The sequence below is a fragment of the Eptatretus burgeri genome, chromosome 2 (genome assembly GCF_056783735.1).
Source record: "Eptatretus burgeri isolate ZD-2024b chromosome 2, Ebu_testis_v1, whole genome shotgun sequence".
Lineage (NCBI taxonomy): Eukaryota > Metazoa > Chordata > Myxini > Myxiniformes > Myxinidae > Eptatretus > Eptatretus burgeri.
The window spans coordinates 93039132-93062143 of NC_140962.1; positions in this window are offsets into that span (position 1 = coordinate 93039132).

Sequence of the window (23012 nt, forward strand, 5' to 3'; positions counted from 1 at the left end):
TTGTCCAGTCGCCAAAACACGGCAGGACATGCGGCGAGGGACAGGAGTCACGGGTGTGGGGAGGGGGGGTGGCAGCCCGGGAGTTCGGTCTGGGGCTCCAGGCCGTGCCGCACTGAATGTGCGCATGAGACCGCTCCTGGCCCCAGGATGCTGGCAGGTCGGAGCTATGCCTGGCATGGCCCAATAAGGTCGTCTTCAGGTCGTCACCCCACCTTTCACCCAGGGTTTAAAAAGGCGGATCGCGAAGCCGTCTGCTCTCTGCTATTTTTTCGCCTGCCTGCTTCACCTTTGTCTTGGTCTGTTTGCCTCACCCTCTCCTTTGCCTCTCTCCACCCTCTCTTCACCAGTCCTCGTTGTCTGCCTTTCACTGCATCTACACTCAGGGTTGGTGTGCGACAGACATTCTTCTGGGACCAGTGTAGAGCACACGTTTCCACTAGCCCCGGCAAAGTTATTAAGCAGGAGATAATGCGCCGACTCTTAAGGTGGGATCGCTCAAGCGGAGCATCCCCAAAAGTGTATTGGGTTTCACGGTGGGCTGACCGTGCCAGGTATTGCGAGGCCATTAGTCCTCATCTGCTCTCCTTCCTTCTGGCTATCGAAGCTTCCTCGGGTTTGAGTGTGTGTGTGTGTGTGTGTGTGTGTGTGTGTGTGTGTGTGTGTGTGTGTGTGTGTGTGTGTGTGTGTGTGTGTGTGTGTGTGTGTGAGCACAAGTTAAGATTGTAGAAGATATAAAGGGATAAGTCTGCTCTGTGTCTGCTTTTGTAAATTGCTTACCTTTTGTCGCATCCCACAAATTCCTTGCCATCCCTGCTGTACATAATAATAAACCACATTCACTGTGCCACGTACCATTCCTCGCTTGATTGTAAATAAATGCTTTGTATAGAAATGTTCCAAAATCATTTTCATCTTTTACTTCATTGGTCCAGCATGGTCCGTATCCTAGCTTATCCAGGACGTTATCCCCCAACGATCTGTTTTTCTAGCCGGTACAACCTTAGGCAGTTACGCTCGGCTGCATCTGATCCAGTAAGGTGATCCGGTTTGAACAAGGCGTACCGAGGGCGTGTTCCCTGGTAATTAAATCACGTGACCATTAGGTAACCGGTTTCCATTCGACAGAGGACCCAAAGTCACGTCGTTGAGTCATTGGCGTTCACAGTCGATTAGCAACCCTCTGCGTCACGGAGTTATCCGTGTGCAATGGACTGCGATTCCGGAGAGTCTTGTGGGAACCCGAGGTAGCTTTCCCTCCCACGTGGTCTTCTCGCCCCCGACCCCGGGTCCGCAACAATATACTGTATAAGTATCTGTTTGTGTATATGTATATATGTATATATATATATATGTTTGTGTATATGTATAAATATACATATAATATATATGTATATTTTTTGTTTTTTACAAATCATATCTTCTTGTATGATAAATAATAAATAAAGGTTGGCATTTCTTCACAATTGTGAGTGCAGTATATTGTTCCCAAACATTTTGAATGCCCCACTGATATAATTTTCATTATTATTAAAGAAAGACAGACTATAATGGCGGCTTTGACTGATGAGCAACGATTCGTACAAAGTCTCAGGGTTGTGCGCAGCCATCTACCTTTCACTTTGTACAAGTCATCGACGTTTCACTTTTCACCCAAGCGAAGAAACGCCTCGAATGCTAACTCTGAAAGTCACGTTGCTGTGAATCCACGGCTAAATGTCACCCTCTACTGTTAGGTCTGCAAGCAACATCAGCGAGAGATCACCTCTGTACCTAAATTATGTATGGTCTTAATCTGGCTGGATCATCTACTTGTACCCTTCTTCTTCTTCTTCTTCTTCTTTCGGCTGGTCCCGTTCGGGGTCGCCACAGCTGATTATCCGTATGATCCGCATAGTGATTTGGCACATGTTTTACGCCGGATGCCCTTCCTGACGCAACCCTGGTCGCCTCTTACGACACAGGGATATGGTACACCTATTTTAACCTGGGTATGCACCAGCCCAGTACACTGGTACTCATTTCGCCGACCTCGGAAGGTTGACAGGCTGAGTGAACCCCCTAGTGTATTAATTCAGTGGCCCAACGGGGATTGAACTCAGGACCTTTTGGATCCCAAGCCGCTGCCCTAACCACTGTGCCAACACCAGGCTCATGGATCATCGACTTGTACCCATTTGTGTAAAATGAAGATCCTACACAGTTTCTTTGAAATCGATGGAATTAGACTTGACTATAACAGTCGTTTGATGTCAGTTGGTTGGCTTGTTGTTTCCATCACTTTATCTCATGATGCGAGGATCCCAGATTTAAATATCCTCCACTGAGTTGATTTGTCCATTTTCGAATATTATCCTTGCCTCAGACAATGTAAAAAAGTGAGAACGTCAACTTGTGAAGTATGCCTAATTTGAAAAGAATGTTAAGCCAGGTATCCTCTTTGCCAGGTGCAAGTCGAAAAAAAAAAGTAACAACGAATGAATTTAATTCTTTTTTTTCAGAGCAGCTGCTCAGAGCATATTAAAGAACATCTCAAATGACAGGAAAGGATGAAATTGCAACAGCATTGGGTAAAGCTACTAAACGGTTGTGTTGACAGCAAAATTTTACAAGTTTCCACAAAAGCACCCTTGAAGCTTACATTGTTCATCTTCTTTGAGCAATGTCCATTGGAGATTCCACTCCGTGCATCCTGAAGTACAATATAGCTATACCTATCTTTATTCAGGCACGATTTCCTGCTAGTGGATGATGATGCCATCTGGACTCTCCTTTTCTCTGAAGTATCCTCTTTGACTTCTGGTTCTGGGTTTGGAGCGACGGCAGGGTCTCTCAGGGCTCTCTGCTGACTGTCTCAAAGTTAAGTTTCTGGTTGGTATATGTCCCGTTTTAATTGTTTATTTTCTCACCTACATGTTACTGTGTTCCCAGTTCAGTTTTGTTTCCAAAATCGTGCTATTTTGTGAGTTTTTGTCAACCTTGTCTTTCCGGGTTCATTGAGGCTTACTTATCATTCCCCTCTTGGTGTACAATCGATTTTATTTGTATTCTCTCCTGATTACCTTCAATTCCTATTGTCCCTACTTTCCCAACGTCCCCCACCCTCCCAACTAAACACTCTGTTTCTTGTCTTAAATCCCCCCCCCCCAAAAAAACTACCTTTCTCCTTGCATAACCACGAGTCCCGATCCTTCTTCTTATTCCTCTTCTTCTTCTTCCTCCTTCTGCCAGCACACCATCTTGATTCCACTTGAGCTGACCCACTCTCACCACTACCATCATGATTTCTTCCTACAACCTTCCATTCCCGAATCTTACCTATTCTTCAAAAATACATCAAAAATTAATAATCTTCCTTGTATCCTTTTGATCTATACACCTCCTGTAACCACGTGTCTCTCTACACCCTCTTCATGATACATTTCGACCCAGCAGCTTCACTCTGTGTTTACCGTTCCAAATTCACCATATACCTCCACGATTTTACTTCAACCTTCCCTTTTCCGATTGTTACGCAATAATTATTTAAAATAAATAAATTCACTTTTGACTATACACCTCCCCATAGCCACGTGCTTCTCCCATAACCACGTGATCTGTTTTCACCCCCTGCATTTACCAATCCAAATTCACCATTCACCTCACGATTTTTTCAACATTTCCATTACCTAATCTGATGAAAAGTCTCTTAAAAAAAAAAATAATAATAATAATCATAAAAATGATCTCATATAATGCTTCATCTTCCTCTTTCATACGTGTGGTACTCATTATTGTATTATAATTCACTGCTCTTCTTCTATTTCACCAGATTACTCTCAATTCGACCTTTCATTCATACCTTGCCTAAAAAATCCAACTGTTACAGCATTTCTTCTCTCCATCTATCTATAATCCCAGCAATGTGTGTGTGTGTGTGTGTGTGTGTCTGTCTGTATGCGACCGCTGTTTGTCGACGACCGCCGGTCCGATCTGATTGAAACTCGCCAGGAATATTGCCGGGGCCGCGGATGTGCTTTTTCAAGGTTTGATATTAATCGGACGAGCGGTTCCCAAGTTACGGCCATTTATCTGTCAACCAATGACAGGACATGGTGCTATGACATCACGAATGACGTCACGATTAATGTTTATTCATTTATTTATTTTTGCACGATTGACGTCACAATTCTTCTTCTTCTTTGTTTGGTATGACGTCACAATCAACGCTGGGGACCCGCGGATGTGCCTTTTCAAGGTTTGATATTAATCGGACAAGCGGTTCCCAAGTTGCGGCCATTTATCTGTCAACCAATGACAAGACACGGTGCTATGACGTCACAATTAATGTTTTTTTGGGGTTTTTTGCACGATTCACATCACAATTCTTCTTCGTTTGGTATGCCGTCACAATTGACGCTGGAGACAATTGATGCTGGGAAAAATGTGCCTTTTCAAGGTTTGATATCGTTCTTCATCCGTTTCAGCTGTTTCCCAAGGTTTGAAAGCCGTTTTTTCCCAATGTCTGAATTAATTGTTCAAATTATGAATTAATCCCAAGGATTGGGGGGGGGGGCGAGAGAGAATGGACAAGAGAGAGGGGGCATCACAATTCGAGAGAGGATGGGGCGAGATGTTTCCCAAGTTATGGCCATTTATGATACGGTTGGTCCGATCTAATTGAAACAATGCCCCAATCCAGTCGTCGTTTACGAGAGCTAAGGAACGAAGCTGTACATACTGGCATGCACCTACGAGCCCGCACTAGTTCTCTTAATTCGCCTTTATTGCATTTGCATCCATCGAGAAATGTCTTTAATCGCAACTCTGACATAAAAAAAACCCAGTTTGCTATGAATGTTCGCTTTCCATCAACCATTCTTTTTTTTCAACTTCAGTGCCATCTCACCCCTCTCACCATTCCCTCTCAAAGAAACCATCACACTCTTCTCCCTCCAAGCCTCCCTCACATCATTCTCAAAAACTCCCCACTCACCCTTCTCCCACCATTTACCCCCCCTCACTCAACCTTCTCAAAGTTGCCCCCCCTCTCATCCACAAAGCTGCCTCCTTCCCCTGCTCTCTCACCTCCATCTCATCACTCCACCTCCTCAAATCCTCAACTGCTTCCCCCCCTACTCCCTTGTCCTACCCTCCCTCTCCCCTCCCACCCCCTGCACCCAAAGCCTCCTCCCCTCACTCTTCATGAACAGTGTGGATCTCAAATATCCGGGGCCTTCGCTCAAACCTCACAGATCTTTCCATACAGGTTGCCACTGACAAACCAGACATAATCTGCCTCACAGAAACTTTCCTCCCTCAAGACGTCTCTGACTCCCAAGTATCTCTCCCTGGTTACTCCCTCCTCCGGTATGAAAGACCTGAGCCTCATCCTGATGGAGAAGTTGCTCTCTTCATCAAAGACTCTATTCCTCACTCTCCATGCACTGCCCTCACTCCCCCACACCCCCAGGTATACCTCTGGCTACGGCTTCCCCTCCACTCCCACCTCATGTTTATATGTGTACTGCACCGTCCACCTAACAGTGTTGACTCCAGCTACACCTCACTATCGGAAAACATGGACCAACTTCTATCTTCTCATCCAAACTCTCTCTTCTTCATATGTGGCGACTTAATTGTCATCATGCCAGTTGGCTGGGTGTGGGTACCTCTCTCACCTGTCATGGCACTTCAGCAAAAGTTTTCTGCTACTCATTGGGACTGACTGAATCGGTCAACTTCCCGACCCGGATCTCAACCAATGGTACTACATCTCTTCTGGATCTGATTTTGACAAATTTTCCTGACAATATCTGCTGCTCTTCCCTTGCTCGAATCGGTTCTTCTGACCAGGTCCTTGTCAAAGTGGACATCTCTCTGCCTGTTATCAGAGAACCATCTCAGCGCTATCGAATCTGGCATTTCACTCAAGCCGACTGGCAGGGTCTACAAGCAGCTATCAAACTTCGAGACTGGTCTTCCATCGCTACTTTCTCCAACATCAACTCATCCTGTACTGGGAATTCTTTCAAAGAAACTTGCTCTCCCTCATGCACAGATTTATCCCCTCTCGTCTTCAGTTATCCTAGCCTTCCTCCCGCCCTTGGTTCACTGAAGCTTGTGGTGAGGCAGTTGTCCTGAAACAACTTGCCTTTGCCTCATGGAAAGCAAATCCAACTGAGGGTAATCTCAATTCCTTCCATAAACCTCAAAACAAGTGTGAATCTACCCTGAGGAGACCCAGTAAACATCTTTCTAAGCTGGTCTGAACTCTCCAACCTCTCGCCCTCCTCCAAATCCTGGTGGCATCGAATCAAATCTGTTTCTGGTGTATGTTCCCCTTCCAAACCCCACCCTTACCTCAAATGGCTGCACTGCTGATGCCCCACGTGAAAAGGCTGAATGCCTAAACTCGGTGTTTGCATCAAAATCTTGTGTCCAAAACCAATCTCTTTCTGTACCCACTTTACCCAGTCGCACCCAACTGTCCCTGGACTCTGTGTCCTTTTCTCCTGACAAGGTGGAGAGCTTGCTGCAAACCTCGACTCAGATTCTGCAACCGGCCCAGACGGCATCAGACCACGTGTCATAAAAACCTGCTCCTCTGCTCTTGCTCACCCTCTCTCTGTCCAATTCACCCTCTCATTTGCTCAAGGTCATCTACGATCTGCTTGGAAATCAGCAAACGTCACTGCCCTGCAAAATAAGGTGCAAAAACAGATCCCTGCAACTACACAATCAGCCTTCTCCCAATCATCAGCAAGGTTATGGAATCCATCATCGCTTCAGACATTAAATCCTTCCTCTTCTCCAATGGCTTGATTTCTGATCATCAATTTGGTTTCAGACCAGGTCACTCTACCCTGGATATGCTGCTTATGCTCTCCCAACAATGGATGGAGGTCCTCAATGCCGGACATGAAATCAGATATCCCGAGACATATCGCGTGCTTTTGACACGGTCTGGCATCCTGCCCTGCTCACCAAACTCTCTTCCTATGGTATTCAAGGCCATCTCCACTCATGGCTCGCAGACTTCCTCTCCTGTCACAGTCAACGTGTGGCCCTAAATGGAGTTCTTTCATCCCCCATTCCTGTCCATGTTTGAGTTCCTCAAGGTAGCGTTCTGGGCCCTGTTCTTTTTCTGGTTTTCATCAACGATCTCTCCGACTCTCTGGAAAATCCTCTTCATCTCTTTGCTGATGACTCCACCCTCTGCCGTACCGTATGTCATCCCTCAGACTGGCAAGCAGCAGCTTCTTCGCTCACTGCAGATCTGGGTAAAATCACAAACTGATCCAACACGTGGAACATGTCTTTCAATCCAGACAAATCTCACAATCACTATGTCTCTACAAAAGGACCGTTTGGAACCCCCCCTCCTCGCCCCCCATCTACTTTCTGAACAATCCTCTGGAAGAAGTCCTTTCGTTCAAGCTTCTGAGTCTCACTATCTGCCATGATCGCTCCTGGGAAATCCACATTCACAACCTCACCTCCAAATCCAGTTGCCGACTGGGAATCCTCCATCGTGCAAAGTCCTTCCTCGGCCCACCTGAGCTCCTGACCACATACAAAGCTTTCATCCACAGCCTGATGGAGTACTGCTCTCCCCTCTGGGCTGGTGTTCCTGCCTCCCACCTTTCTCGGCTTCACGCTGTGGAAACCAAGGCATTTATGATCATTGGTATCTCCCCCGATAAGGCCGAGTCTTTGGGCCTCTCACTCTCTCACCACAGGCAGGTCGGTGGTCTTTCTGTCTTCTACCGTCTCCTCTCCGGTCTCGCCCCCCACTGCTCTGTCTGCGATTGGTCCCCACCATATTTCCGCAGTGTGCTCAAGGTCCACCAACAACCCCCTTCTGGTAAAACTACCAAAATCACTGCTCACCTTCACTCTTTCATTCCTCTTTTTCCCCCCTTTGGAATAAACTCCCTCACTCTGTTCAATCCCATTCTTCCCTCCAGGCCTTCAAAACAGCTGTCCACCACTACCTCTTATTTTTACCCCCATCCAAATCCTAGATCTTTTCTACCCCCGTTAATTCACCCCAAATCAACCTCCTTCAAATTCCCTGCTTTCCTTCCTGAAAGTCCCTGTAATGTCCATCTTGTATACCCCCTGTTCCCCGCCCCATCCCTTTCCCTTCCACAGATCTCCTAATGTCTCTGTTCCCCACTTTTTTGTCCTTCCCACTCCCGCCCCTCTTGTCTAAAGCCCCCTTGCTGTGCGTTGTATGTTAGCTCTCATACGAGCCTCGACAAGGTATACAAAAAAAGAAAAAGTTTTCCTATTTCTGGTCAGAACATCCCTTTGAGCCTAGAATGACTCGCTTTTTTAGTTTCTTGGAGACATTTTCTGCCATGCTAACATTTTAGGAAAACATCCATATGTCCCATGATTCCACTGTCTGCTGCAAATCATCAGATTGATTTTTGGACTTGATGACATTTCCTTAGCACTTGGGTATCTGCAAGCATCATAACATTTTTTTTTTATCTGGAAAGATAAATCCTTTTTATTTGTTCCACAAAAATATTGCTTGAAAGCTGATAGACAGCAAGAATTTTTTTTCAATCATTCCTTTGACCTGCTGGCAACAAGCTCACGTTTATGCCGGCAGGTGTATTTCCAAAGATTATAATTGCTTCAGATTTAAATGCAGAGGTTTGCTTTGTTCTGCAATTATGTATATTACAAAAATTGAGATGGAGGTCTCAAATATTTGTGCAAAATAGGTGGTATCTGCCAATAAATCCATGAACAAACACATGGTGGCCACGTCTGGCGAAGGTGTACCCTCATATTTAACAGTAGCCAAATGGGTGGCTGACTTTAAGCATGGACATAAATCCCTTGAAGATGACCCAAGGTCCAGACAGCTGGCAGATGCGACCGGCTCACAAACTGTGGCCCAGATCGAGGCATTCATCATGCACGATCGACGCATTAAAGTCGCTGAAATATCCACAGAACTTGAAATTTCTCAAGGCAGCACTTTCACCGTCATCCAGGAACACTTGCACCCGTTCAAGGTCTCAGCAAGATGGATTCCCCGAATCCTCAGCACTAAAGATCGACATTTATGGGTGGAATCATGTACGGAGCTTCTCGGACTGCTCAATGCAGATCAAGCCAACTGCCACTTACCTGGTGATGAAAGATAGCTTCACAACTGAGATTGTGAAACCAAATCAGAATCTGTGCAATGGAAGCATAAAGGATCACCATCACCCAATTTATATATCACACCGAATCCTCGATTGGCAAGATCATGGCCTGGTTTTTTTTTTTTTTAACAGTGAGAAGCCTTGTATTTTAAAATGTATTTTGTCTTGTTGGTGGTTCCTGAAGGCAGAAACAGCAAGTAGGGTTACCATTTGTTTTGGCCTGAGGACCAGGATCCTTATAGGTATTGCTTCGACACGTTTTTACTTGCTTTGTGTGGTCATGTTCTGTGGCCTTTGGCCAAAAGTCGATGTGTTCAATTTTGTCACACGTTGTTTTTTTGTATTCAAAGACGAGGCTCGTGGAAGAGCGAGAATACAGAATAGAACAGAACACAGTGGAATGTGGATATATACACCAACAGCAGGGTAGAGGGACACTTGGAGTAAGAATTGGTGAGGGGGATAAATGAGAGTAGGGGTGGGGATGAGGACACAGGGGGTGAACAAGCTGGATAAAAGCTCAAACACAGCAAGAAGGGGGCTGAAAGAAGAGGAAGGGAAAGCCACAAGGATGAAACGGCAATGGAGCAAAAAAAAAAACAAAAACAGAAAGAACGATTGAGGGAGAGGGGAGACAACAATAACTTGGAAAGGAAGGGGTGTGCTTGGGGAGGAGTGTAGAAAATATAATGAGGATCCATATGGAGATCATCTGAATAGGATGTGAACACTGAACAGAAACCCTGAATGCAAGAATGCAATTGAACAGATTGAAGAAGTTGGTTCCACAGGCAAGAGAAAAGGGGATTCTTCGGAGGGCCAACTTTCATATGTAGGGTTATTACATTACCCTCCCCCCACAGTGACATATGCACGCACACACACACACACACACACACACACACACACACACACACACACACACACACACACACACACACACACACACAAACACACACACACACACACACACACACACACACGCACACACAAACATACACTACATCTCTACCATGAATAAACTCACACATGCAGTTCTGACAACGCCTCAACAAAAAACCCTCAGCCTCCCTCTCCCAACTCTGTCCCATTTTTGCTCCCCCCCCTTCCCCACCCCCAAGTCCTCATCCTTCCTCTCTGCGTACTCAAGCCTTCAACCCCCCCGCCCCCCGTGTCCTCCCTCCCACTGAAAGTCCTCAACCCCCACCCCTCCCCCTTCCAAAGATATCCCATTTTTACGCACTCTCCTACCACTCATAAAAGCAAACGGGCATTCCCACACCAAAACAGCGGAATATGTCACGTTTTCTGCTCCTCTACTATGCTAGCACAGTCTTCAGAGAAATCCGTCAGGGGCCACTCAAAAATTATGAAACATACTTTTTGGCCAAATCTGACACCCCCACCTCTGTAACGCTTCGTAACACTCCAATAGACATCCCTACAAATATTGCATAACACTTGATGAAGACACCCCACCCCCCCCCAACCCCTTATTTCATACCTTAATGCTATTTATCACATTGTTGTTGTTTTTGAGTGACTATGAACGATATTTGAAAAACTAAAGGCAGTACAGTGTAGCGTTAATAAGACCAGGCAGCAGTCTAAATCTCTGCAATGACGTCATGACAGTGGAATAATCACTCGGCGTGATGTAATCATTTCTAAATATGTTCAAATTGCTTTCATTTGCAAATGAGATTAAGTGTCTTTGGAAAAAGCATTGATGGAACAGCAATGATGGAATTTAAATGAAGCGATTTGCTTTTATCATTAATGCATTGAATTAATATATCTTCTATAATAATTAATGTCGGTGTGTGTGTGTGTGTGTGTGTGTGTGTGTGTGTGTGTGTGTGTGTGTGTGTGTGTGTGTGTGTGTGTGTGTGTGTCTCCAACATAACTCCAAAACTATGAAACCTAGTGACCTGAAACTTTGCAGGCTTACTAAGGGAACTCCAAGGGAGCGCATGAATGTAAACTCGGTGTTTGGGAAAATAGAAATGCCCCTTTTCAAGAGTATTACGCTAAAACCTGAAACAGGCAACCTTTGCTCAGCCTGCGTTCAGCTCGCACAGTTCAGGGTCTTAATCTGCCATTTTGTCCACTCAGCTCAAAATTGCCTTGTCTTGGAGCAGGTCGGTTTGTGTAGCAAAAAGCTTCAGACCTATGAATCGCTGAATGCATCGCAATGCTTATAAATTCCCGGAGAAGCCAGTGTTTGTACCTTTATTTATTTTCTGCACACGCAATAAGCTCAAGAATCTCTTGACCTGTCATGACGGAATTACGCCTCTCAGCGGTGACGTCACACATCGCCATGCAAACGAATGTAAAAATTAGAAAAATCGCCAAAAATTCCCAAACCTGTCCGTCTGGCGCGATCTCACATGGCCCATGCTGTTCATTAGACCACAGAGCACCCGCATGCCGAAAGTGGCGACAATCCGTCCGGCAGTTTCGGAGGAGAAACATCAAATTATGCGCAGACGTTAACAGAAATAATGTATAGATATGTGTGTACATATATATATATATATATATATATATATATACATATATATATATATATATATACATATATATATATATATACATATATATACATATACATATATATATACATATATATATATATATACATATATATATATATATATATATATATATATATATATATATATATATATATATATATATATATATATATATATATATATTAGGGTGATCCAAAAAAGTCGAAAAAATAGAATGTTGCTCCACAAGCTTAAACTTCTTCTAATATGATCCAATAACACGCATAATTTTTTTTAGCTTGATCGGAGGTGATTTAGAGGTCGCTCCATATGACGACTTTTCGTCTCATGACTTGAATAAATTAGGGTATGGTCAGGTACGATTACGGGCACTTCTGGATGTCCGAGGTGGAAATAGAGTGCATTTTCGAACTCTATGGGGTCAATTTACTCTAACAAATGACTGCACCGACATTGAATTCACTACCATTTCGAAAATATGACCTAAAACAAGATTTATCATTACGAGAGTTGAGTAACTCATCCTAGTCATTTCGATATTTTCTAATCTATAATTAATTTGATATCTGTCTGAACATTTCTTTGAGTAAATCGACCCCACTGAGTTCGAAAATGCAGTCCATTTCCACCTAGGAAGTTCAGAAGTGTACGGATTTGCATCTCACCATACCCTAATTTAATATTATAATAACTCAATAAATAAAGCCTGGTGTGTTGGCGCAGTGGTGAGGGCAGCGGCTTGGGATCCAAAAGGTCCTGAGTTCAAGCCCCGTTGGGCCACTGAATTAATACACCAGGGGGTTGACTCAGCCTGTCATCCTTCCGAGGTCAGCGCAATGAGTACCAGTGTACTGGGCCGGTGTATACCCCGGTTAAAATAGGTGTACCATATCCCTGTGTCGTAAGAGGCGACCAGGGTTGCGTCAGGAAGGGCATCCGGCGTAAAACATGTGCCAAATCACTATGCGGATCATACGGGTGATCCGCCGTGGCGACCCCTATCGGGAGCAGCCGAAAGAAGAAGAAGAATAACTCAATAAATAACTAACATATTTTTCGTGAATCATTGAATCTAAAACACTGGATGTTGGGCCGGCTAGAAATAAGTTCAGGCGGGAGTGGAGACAGCAATAGAGGCGGAGATGATAGTGGTATTTGGTAAATGAGACAAAATATTCTAATAGTTTGTAATTCCATTGATTGAAAAATTAGGGTATGGTCAGATACGATTACGTGTACTTCTGAACTTCCTAGGTGAAAATGGACAGCATTTTCGAACTCAGTGGGGTCGATTTACTCAAATAAATGTTTAGACAGACATCAAATTAATTATAGATTAGAAAATATCGAAATGAGTAGGATTAGTGACAACTCCAGGAATGATAAATCTTGTTTTAGGTCATATTTTCGAAATGGAAGTGAATTGAATGTCGGTGCAGTCATTTCTTAGAGTAAATCGACCCGATAGAGTTCGAAAATGCACTCCATTTCCACCTCGGACATCCAGAAGTACCCGTAATCGTACCTGACCATACCTTAGCTCATGAAACTAAGTCGTCACACGGAGCGACCTCTAAATCACCTCTGATCAGCTTAAAATTTTGTATGCGCGTTATTAAATCATAATGGAATAAACTAAGGCTTGTGGAGACATCTGAATTTTATTTTTTTGCTGTTTTTGGACCACCCTAATATATATATATATATATATATATATATATATATATATATATATATATATATATATATATATATATATATATATATATATATATATATATATATATATATATATATTACATACATATATATACATATAAAATTTGTATATAGGTATATATTATTTCAATATATATATACATATATGTATGTATATATATATATATATATATATATATATATATATATATATATATATATATATATATATATATATATATATATATATATATATAAATATATATATATATATATATATATATATATATATATATATATATATATATATATATATATATATATATATATATATATATATATATATATATATATATATATATATATATATATATATATTGTGATATCTCAAAAGCTGTGGACGAGCTATGACAAAACTAGGTGGATGAGTTAGTTAAGTGATGAGAACAAGCAAATTCGATTTTGGTTCAGATCCAGCCCATCAGTGGGATATAAAATTGTAAACTGTTCAGCCTTGCAGTGGTATGCACTCGACCGAGTGCCGTTATGCTTTCTTCTGTTTTGTCAAGTGTTGCTCTATGGGTGATTTTTTCATTTGTTTGTTTGTCCGCACAGAACGTTGGTGTTTTTATCCACAACAACTTGTCGGATCGAGGCAAAATTTTCACCGTAGGAGCAACTACTCAATTAAAATATTTTAGTCATAATTATGACATCAGACATGGTGTGGCAGCCATATTGGAAAAACAGGAAAACTTTGGACCTCTTTCTCTGAAACCGCACCAAGGAAAAATTTGAAACTTGGCACGTGGCAAATACTCCTCATGGGAAATAAGTGATTTTTATGACGTCATAGGTGCTTTCGGTATGACGTTATAATTGCATATGTATAACGCTACATCTGATCAGTGCGAAAATTTTTGAGGGTCATCTAGGGATAAAATGTTCCAGAGAAAAAAAAACAATTGATGACGTCATTGGTCACGTGATTCGGCAACCATTTTGTTGTTGTTTTTCTTAACCATCAAAAATCTTCTCGGAAGTGGCTGAACAGATTGAGGCGAAACTTTACAAGTATGACCGCCTATCCATGAGGAAGAAAAGGTTCACACATATGATCTCATACGTCACATGGATTATTTTATTTTTTTGATCTGGTTTGTTTTTTATGTTTTTTTTTTTAATAAGGCTCACTTCACTATGCCTGGATGGGTTTAAGTGAAGTGGAGTAACAGCTGAAATGTGAATCCTATTCCGGTTCCTCCTGATGACATCATCTTTGCTTTTTGCTTGTTTAAGTTCCTTCTGATTACTCCAATGCAGGACTGTACGTATTTGATCTTCCATTTGATTTGAATTGAATTTATTTTATTCCCATTCTAAATTAATTTGAAGAACAACAAACGTCGTGGGTCAGGGTCAGGTGTCCGATCAAAGTGGGGTTGCATCAATGTGGGACTTCTTGGTACATGGTCATCACTGCCGGCATTTATAAAGTGGCAGTTCTTGTTATATCTATTTTTAATTACATAATACACCAGCACACAAGCACCACACAAAACAAGTCCTGGTGAGTGTCTGCAATGTTATTGCCCTTTTTGTTAACTATTGCACTTCTAAAGATGTTTTAATGAAAGCTATTTGTACAATATAATGACCATTAACATCAGGAAATGGGGGCATACGTGTGTTATTTGGGATCCAGAAACCGCCGAGGTGGCATCATCAACATCATCTGTTCTTTATCGCCATGACGTCAATTCCACAAAAGCTGTTTTGTTTGGTTAAAAAGTTATGAAAGTTGGTCACAAAAATAACTGCTGTCTGCATTGTGTGTGGAACGAAATGAACTGATGACCTTGCGACATTATCAAATTTTGTTCGCCACTTGATGAGCCACACTGAAAAGTAAGTTTTCAGTGAAACAGTAATCTATTTAACCCAATGACTGTTACAGGATTCATGAATTAGATCTAATTGCTGGATCACTTTGGCCTATGTTCTTACATCTCACGTGTTTGTGGTAATATATAAATTGAACAAACGCCGACGTTTTCCAAAATTCAACTTCTGAGCGATTTTAATTACAAATTAAACGATTTTTCAAAAATCCAGTTACTTTCTCTACACAGATTGCACCTTGGTTGTAATCAACAGCTTAACTGTTGGACCCACGTTATTCCTACGGAGCACAACTCTGGCATGCGTTAAAAGCCCTCTCTCTTTTTTCCTACCAATTTTTCAAGTAACAATGTGCTTTAATATAAATGTAAGAAGTTATACCTTGCCAAGGTATAATCTTCACTTGTAGGAGTGCTGTTAGTATTATACATTTATTTCAACTTAAAACTCACTGATAAAAGTTCAAATAAAATAGAATTGCTAATGTCAACAAACTTAATTGAGTGAAGGCTTTATTCAGCTTACATAGTAAGTAGTTTGAATTTTGTACCTATATGAGGTTTTAAGGTGGTCCTGTATCACATATAGGGGCTTCTTGTTAATTTTTGGAATGGGAGGTAATTTCATTTGACCAGGAGGTAACTTCTAATAAGGCCAGGGGTCAGGGGGAAACCCCCCACCCCCCCTGATGCTCCCGCATCTTGAGCAATTTTGAAGGGAGAAAAAAAGAACTCTTCGGTCTTAATTTGGCTTTACATTTTCAAAATTTAGCACATATTTTTCACAAGTTGAGCTAAATGAAATAATCAATACAATGTTTTTCATTGACGCGTGTAAAAAAACGAAATTCTGACATAATATGACGATGACAATAACTGATTGAGGTAAACCAGTCGCCAAGTATTGGTACAATCTGTAATAGCAGGTTACCAAATTTTCATGCCAGAATAATTAGTTTTTGCATTATTTTACCAGATTGCAGACACTAAAAAAAACATTTCAGATATATTTCTTGAAAATCATCATCATCGTCATATATTTAAGTCAGTATTATCCCCCTTAAGGGGGGTTGCTGACTTTCATTCCTTCCATGACATAACTCCAGCTCTCCACTTTCTTCTGCCTTCTGTGTCTTCCACTCCCAATCCCAATTTCTGACTTGCTTTCATAACCAACTCCTTCCAACTCAACTTTGGCCTTCCTCTCCCCTTTTCCCCTCCACTTCTACATTCCATACTCTCTTAACTCCCTCATTGTTTCTCTTTCTTAGCACGTGACCCAACCATCTCAAGCCACTCCTTACCACCTCCACTATTGTATCTTTCAGACCAATCCTTTCCATCAACTCCTTCGTGTTCTTTCTGTCTACCAACTGCACTCCACACATCTTTCTAATCATTGCTCTTTCTGTTCTTCTCAAGAGATCTTCTTCTACCGATCTCACATTCCATGCTTCTGACCCATAAACCATTACTGCTCTCACACAGGTGGTATAGATCTTCCCTTTCAACTGCAAAGGCAGTTTTTTTTTTACCACGTAACACTAATGCAAGCTCGTTGATGACACACACCCTCCTCACCCAACCCAATGTCATTCTTCTTGTAACTGCAAGCTTGCTGCCTCCACTCATGTTGATGGTGTCACAGATAACAAAGTCTTTTTCCTCTCTCAAGATCTTTCAATCTTTGCTCCGAATCCAGATCCTGATCCTCGTGGCTTAAATTTCTTCTTCTGATGCAGGCTTTACACTCAAAACTACCATCCATTCTTTGTGTCACTCTTTTCACATTTGTACATGTACCATAAATCCATTTGTCACAAGAACTGCATCTGATGGCATTACTTACCACTATTTTACCACAAACTCCACATGGGTCTTTCTTGGCCAATTCAATAACCCCTGTTTCTTCACCACATTCCATAATTTTTGTTTTCCCCATGTTGATTTTCAAACCTTTACCTTCAAATGCCCTCTTCCATTTGTTGAACTGTGATTCCAACTCCTCCATTGATTCTGCAATCAAGACTAAATCATCCGCATAAAGTAATTCAAACAACACACCTTTTCTTTCTGACTCTGTCAATACGTCGAGTACCGTCACAAACAGGAGCGGCAAAAGCACCGATCCCTGATGAGCCCCCACGGCCACATTTAATTTTTCAGAGAAACCACTACCAACTTGAACTCGTGTCGTCGCATCCTCATAAAGTTTCATTACAACCTCCACCAAAGCCTCAGGAACATTTATTTTGCGTCGCGCCCATTCGATGACTTTCCTGGGGACTCTGTCAAACGCCTTTTCCAGGTCCACAAAACACATGAATAATTTATTTTTCTTTTCTTGATAGCACTCCTACATGCGCCTGACTATGAAGATCGCATCAACCACACCTTTTCTTGGCATGAAACCATATTGCATCTCATCAATCTTCACCACCTCCCTGAGCCGTTTCTCCAACACTCTTTCCACAAGTTTTATTCCATGTTCCAGTAGTTTCACTCCACGATACGATCCACATTCCATGACACTCCCTTTACCTTTGTAGATGAGTACCAAGGTGCTTTGTTTCCAATCCTCTGGCATGCTCTTACCTTGCATTACTTCACTTGCAACCTGATGTAATACTTCTAATCCAAGAGGAGACGATGTAAAATGCTTCTTCGTAATGCTTGATGAACCACCTGCTTTTCCATTCTTCAAACTTTCCAAAGCTTTCTTTATTTCTTCCTTTGAGATTTCTTTCACTGGGCCCTCCGTTCTTTCAGCTTCCACTAAACCATCCCACTGATTTTCCTGATTCATGATGGATTCCATATGCTCCTTCCAGATTCTTCTTCTATCTTAATGAACAAAGAAAATCCTCCCATTTTTATCCTTTATACAGTTGCTTTCAGTGATATCACGAGATTCCCTCTTCATTATCTTTAGTTTCTGAAAAATTCCTTTTCTGTTCATCTGCAACTGTTCCAGCTCTTTTTCAGCTTCTTTCTTCATGGCTTCTGCCACCGCCTTCTTCTTATCTCTCTTGTATCTTGCTTTGTTTTCTTCCGTGTTCTGTTTCTGCATCTTCTTGAAACTTTCTTTCTTTCTTTCGATGGCCACCTTCACCTCTTCGCTCCACCACCAGGTTTCACCATTACGTGGTTTTCCTTTACCAACACCACAAACTTCATTCGCTGCTTGTTGAGCACAATTCCTGTACTTTGTCCAGATATCTCCATCCTCTTCCTTTTCTTTCCAGAGAATATCCATCCTTTCAGCAAATTTTCTTTTTACTTCATCTTTCAACTTCCAGGTCTTTGTACGCTTACTCTGTTGCTGTTTCTTTTTCTTCACCTCATCTATTTTGTCCACATCCATTACCACCAAGCTGTGCTGGAGTTCACCAGGAATAACTTTCACATTTCGAATTTTCTTTCTCCAACTTTTTCCTACCAACATAAAATCAATCTCTGTTTCTGCTCCACTGGACCTAAATATTGCCTTTTCCTCATTCTTGAACCAACTGTTCATGACAACCAGATCCGCCTCCACGCAAAATTCTAATAAACTTTTTCCTTCATCATTTCTCCTCCCAATACTAAAACCGCCATGAATACCTTCATCGCCATCCGCATCTTTACCCACATGACCGTTGAAGTCATCAGTGACAATTAAAAATTATTTCGGCCCCATGCTCTCCACTTCTGCTATCAGATCTTCATAAAACTTTTCTTTTTCAACTTCCTCTCGTCCCACCTGCGGCGCATATCCACTTATCACACGAATTAATTGCTTTCCATGTACCATTACCACCACTAGAATCCTGTCACCAATTCTTTTTAAATCAACAACATTACCACTCAGTTCCTCTTTTATCAAAACTCCCACTCCTGCAGCTCCATCACCACCTGACCACAAAATCTTATACCAGACCCCCATCGCGCCAACGAATCTTTCTCCGCCTCCTTTCCATCTTGTTTCTTGCACACAACACACATCCACTTTCCTCTTTCTCAGTTCCATTGCTACCTCCATACTTCTTCCCACCATTGAACCAATGTTCCAACTCCCAAACCTCAAGCTTGAATGCACATCGGGTCCATGAGAACCATCATAGGGAAGGACAGGCCTTCGCGATCTTGCTTGAGGGTTTGTACCATTCTTTTTGACATAGGCCAGCACCGCAAACAGCAACCTACGGGCTGCTTGCTGCCCACGTTGAAGTTGTCCTGCCATGATGAAGTTAATGGAGCCTAAATTTTTATGGTGAGCATGCCCTTGCTTACCACCAACCTGTAACCCAAGGAGGGAGTGTAAATGGCCGTTGGCTCTTCCATGAGCTCTTCCACCCTTTGACAGGTCTTATTTTTAATCCTGCTGGGTGTCCACACACACCCTCCTCACCCGGTTTCCCGGGTGGGGTTGCCGGTTTAGTCACCGACGACCCGACCATGAACAGCACAGTACCGGTTTACATGGTTATTGAGTAGCAGGTTACAACCTGGGCTGACGGAACCTGGGCTGATGGAAAAACGATAGACAGTAACAATTTACACAATGGTGAATAGACGGTAAAAAAACCTGTTACCAGCTTTTAGCAATCCTTCCTATATGGGTGGCCCAAGATAAAGAGGCTCCACTTGGGTTTCCTTGAACACACATAAAATAAAATGTATAACAAAATGCACAATATCTTAACTTTACAGTGTTGTACTCAAATACTGAGTGGAAGCCTAAACATGCTAAACAACAGGAAATGGAAGTGAGTGCTTCCATAACAATAACCTCTTAACACAATATTCATCTGGTTATCCCCATGCCTTTTGAAAAAAAAACAGGGGATATTGTAATCGACTCTGTCTGCTGTCCATCCCTCACGTCATGCTATCTCTTCCGAAACAGTTGGGCAGAAATTCACTAAAATTGGTAGTTATGATCACTACAGGGCATGAAGGTGCAAGAGCAGTCTCGTTTTGGCACCACCCCCTGGGTGTGGGGTCAAAAAGTGAAATACAAAAAAATGCAATTAAGGTGCATTTTAAATATTTTTAATGACACTTTGTATGTGCAATCAACATTGGGGGGACGCATGAAATAAGTAACAATTTTTTGATTTGACCCTGGGTTCACCCCACTAGGGGTGAGGACTTATGGTCATAGGGGTCAAAAGGGGAAAAAACTTTGAACTATAAATTGATATTGGGTTATTCCTGGTGTAACCTTTTGCCAGCTTTCAACTCTGATTTAGGTGGGAAGCTGGGGCCATCGACTTCCCTTTAGTTTAAGCTTGTGATTTATTGTTCCAATATGCAGTAAATCACATGGAGCCTATGTATCTTGGGCTACCCTGTAGTATCCTGTATTACAGTCATTGCACTATCATAACCTGAACACATATGCTGGTGGGAGAAAGGGGTAAGATATGTGCATTAATTTTCAGACAGTAAAATGAAAATTTTCATAATTTTTTTGAGGTACGGTATGCTTTCTGTGTTATTAAAAAAAGTTTGTTGTGTACACTAAACAAAACAAAGAAAAAATAAACCAATGTCACCCTTAGGGTGACCCGTATCTTGCCAAAAGGTGACCACGTGTGACTTCTTTAAGGTCACAGTGAGGTGAACAGAGCTGCTATCCACCAGGAGCGACTCCTTGAGGAATATCTGCCGACGAGAGATTCCGATGAGAATCGTTCTACAAAGTAACCATGAAAAATATGCTTTTGCCTCATAACGTCACCAAATGACATCATAATGTCTCAAGCTTGACATATCTAGAAAGCACTCATTGACGTGTTCAATTTGAGGTACTACACGATATGGTTCCTAAAACTTGAAAATTTGACCTTGGGGTCAAATATGTTTGACCTCAGGCACTAACCATGAAGGTCAAGGCCAATCGCCACCAAAAATTAATCAGCTGAGCGCCAGACCATGAACTATATTCCCATGAAGTTTGAAGACGATCTGATCAAAATTACTCAAAAAATAAGGGTTTCGTCGACTCCCCTGATTTGCGACAAAGTGACCTTGACCTTTGACCTTGATCTACAAAATTTTATGCGCTGAAAGGGACCTCTATAAGCCTCTGACATGCGAAGTTACAAAAATTTCCAATAATAACTGTGCTCTGCAGAATTTTTTATACGTGATTACAGACAAACAAACAAACAAACAACAACAAAAAAAAACATACAAGCTGACTAACATATCTTGCAAAAACTTTGTTTTGGCAAGATAACAATGGAAAACCCAATAGTATATCTGTCGTTTCGTGAAAATGAAGTGACGAGACTTGGCTTTAACGAAGAAAAAAAATGACTTCAGACTTGATAGATTCCTCCTAATACTCTGTCCCCATCAGCATTCCTTTGTTTCTTCTTCATTCTGTTTAGCTTTTATTTGTCTACCTCCACATTATTCTCATGAAGGGTATCTTATTGTACACCACTCCTTCCCAATTCCATATCCAGGCGATGCATGACATCATCGCCAGGGGATGAAGGAAGTGAGTCGCCAGTTTTTACTCCGTTTTCTTTCTTTCTTGGTTGTCCGGGTGATCTCAGCCATCCTTTGAGCTAGGAGGCTGAAATTTGAGGATAAAAGCGAATATGTTCTTTGACAAAAACTGTATTTTTTATTACTTACGAAATCTAAAGATTTCGTAAGTATATTGATGACTTCTGTTTGTGTGTTTGTTTGTGTGTGTTTGTGTGTGTGTTTGTGTGTGTGTTTGTTTGTAGGCACGATAACTCGAGAACGGAAGAAGCTACCAATGTCAAATTACACCACATGATTCAGGAGGGTGATGGCTAGCGCTGATTAGATTTTGGTCAAAATCGGTCAAAGGTCAAGGTCACAGTGAGGTCAAACATAATTCCGTAAATTCATGTGGAGAAATGGAGTATTTTTGCTTCGGTCGACGTTAGGAGTTCGTTTTAACTTCGATTTTAATTTTGTCTTCGGTTTTTGCGATTGCTTAGGATGCTTAAGACTCAGTTGTCGAAATTCTGGTAAAAATCGGATGTTTTGGAGACGTTTTAAGATTGTATAAAAAATATTTCACTCGCCACATCACGGGTCGTCACGTGGTGCAGCGCGCTCGAGCAGACGTGTCGTTGAGTCACGTAAAGGTTTTGCGCGTGCACGCTGACGGTGTTTTCGATAAAGATGGTGTTTAAAAGTCATTTTTTTATCCCAATAAAGGTTAGCGTCGCATGCCTGACTCGCTAAGCCGTCAGATTAGGTAAAGATTGTTGGTGGATGGCCGAATATTATGGTTTGTGACTGATAGAATAATATTAAATAATTGCATGGAGAAATGGAGATTTTTGCTTCGGTCGATGTTACGATTTTTGATGGTTTGGTACAGAATCATCGTAGAAACTTCTGGTTTGCGTCGCTACCTTCTCCAGAGACAGCTTTTATTAGACAAGGTCAGAGGTCAAGTTGACGATTTCCTAAGTACCAGTCTATGACTGCTTGTTTTTGTATTTATCAATTAATTGATTAAATACTTAATTATTATTGATATATTAAATATTTATTTATTTTCTTTCTCATTTGGGCAATATCTCAGGCACCTTTTGAGTGAGGAAGCTGATATTTGGACACAAGCTGAACAAGTGATTTGGCTATAAAGAGTATTTTAGATTTATTGATGAATCAATTAATCGATTAATTATTCATTTTTCGATGAATTACTTAATTCTCAAAAAGTTGCAGAATCGGATGAAACA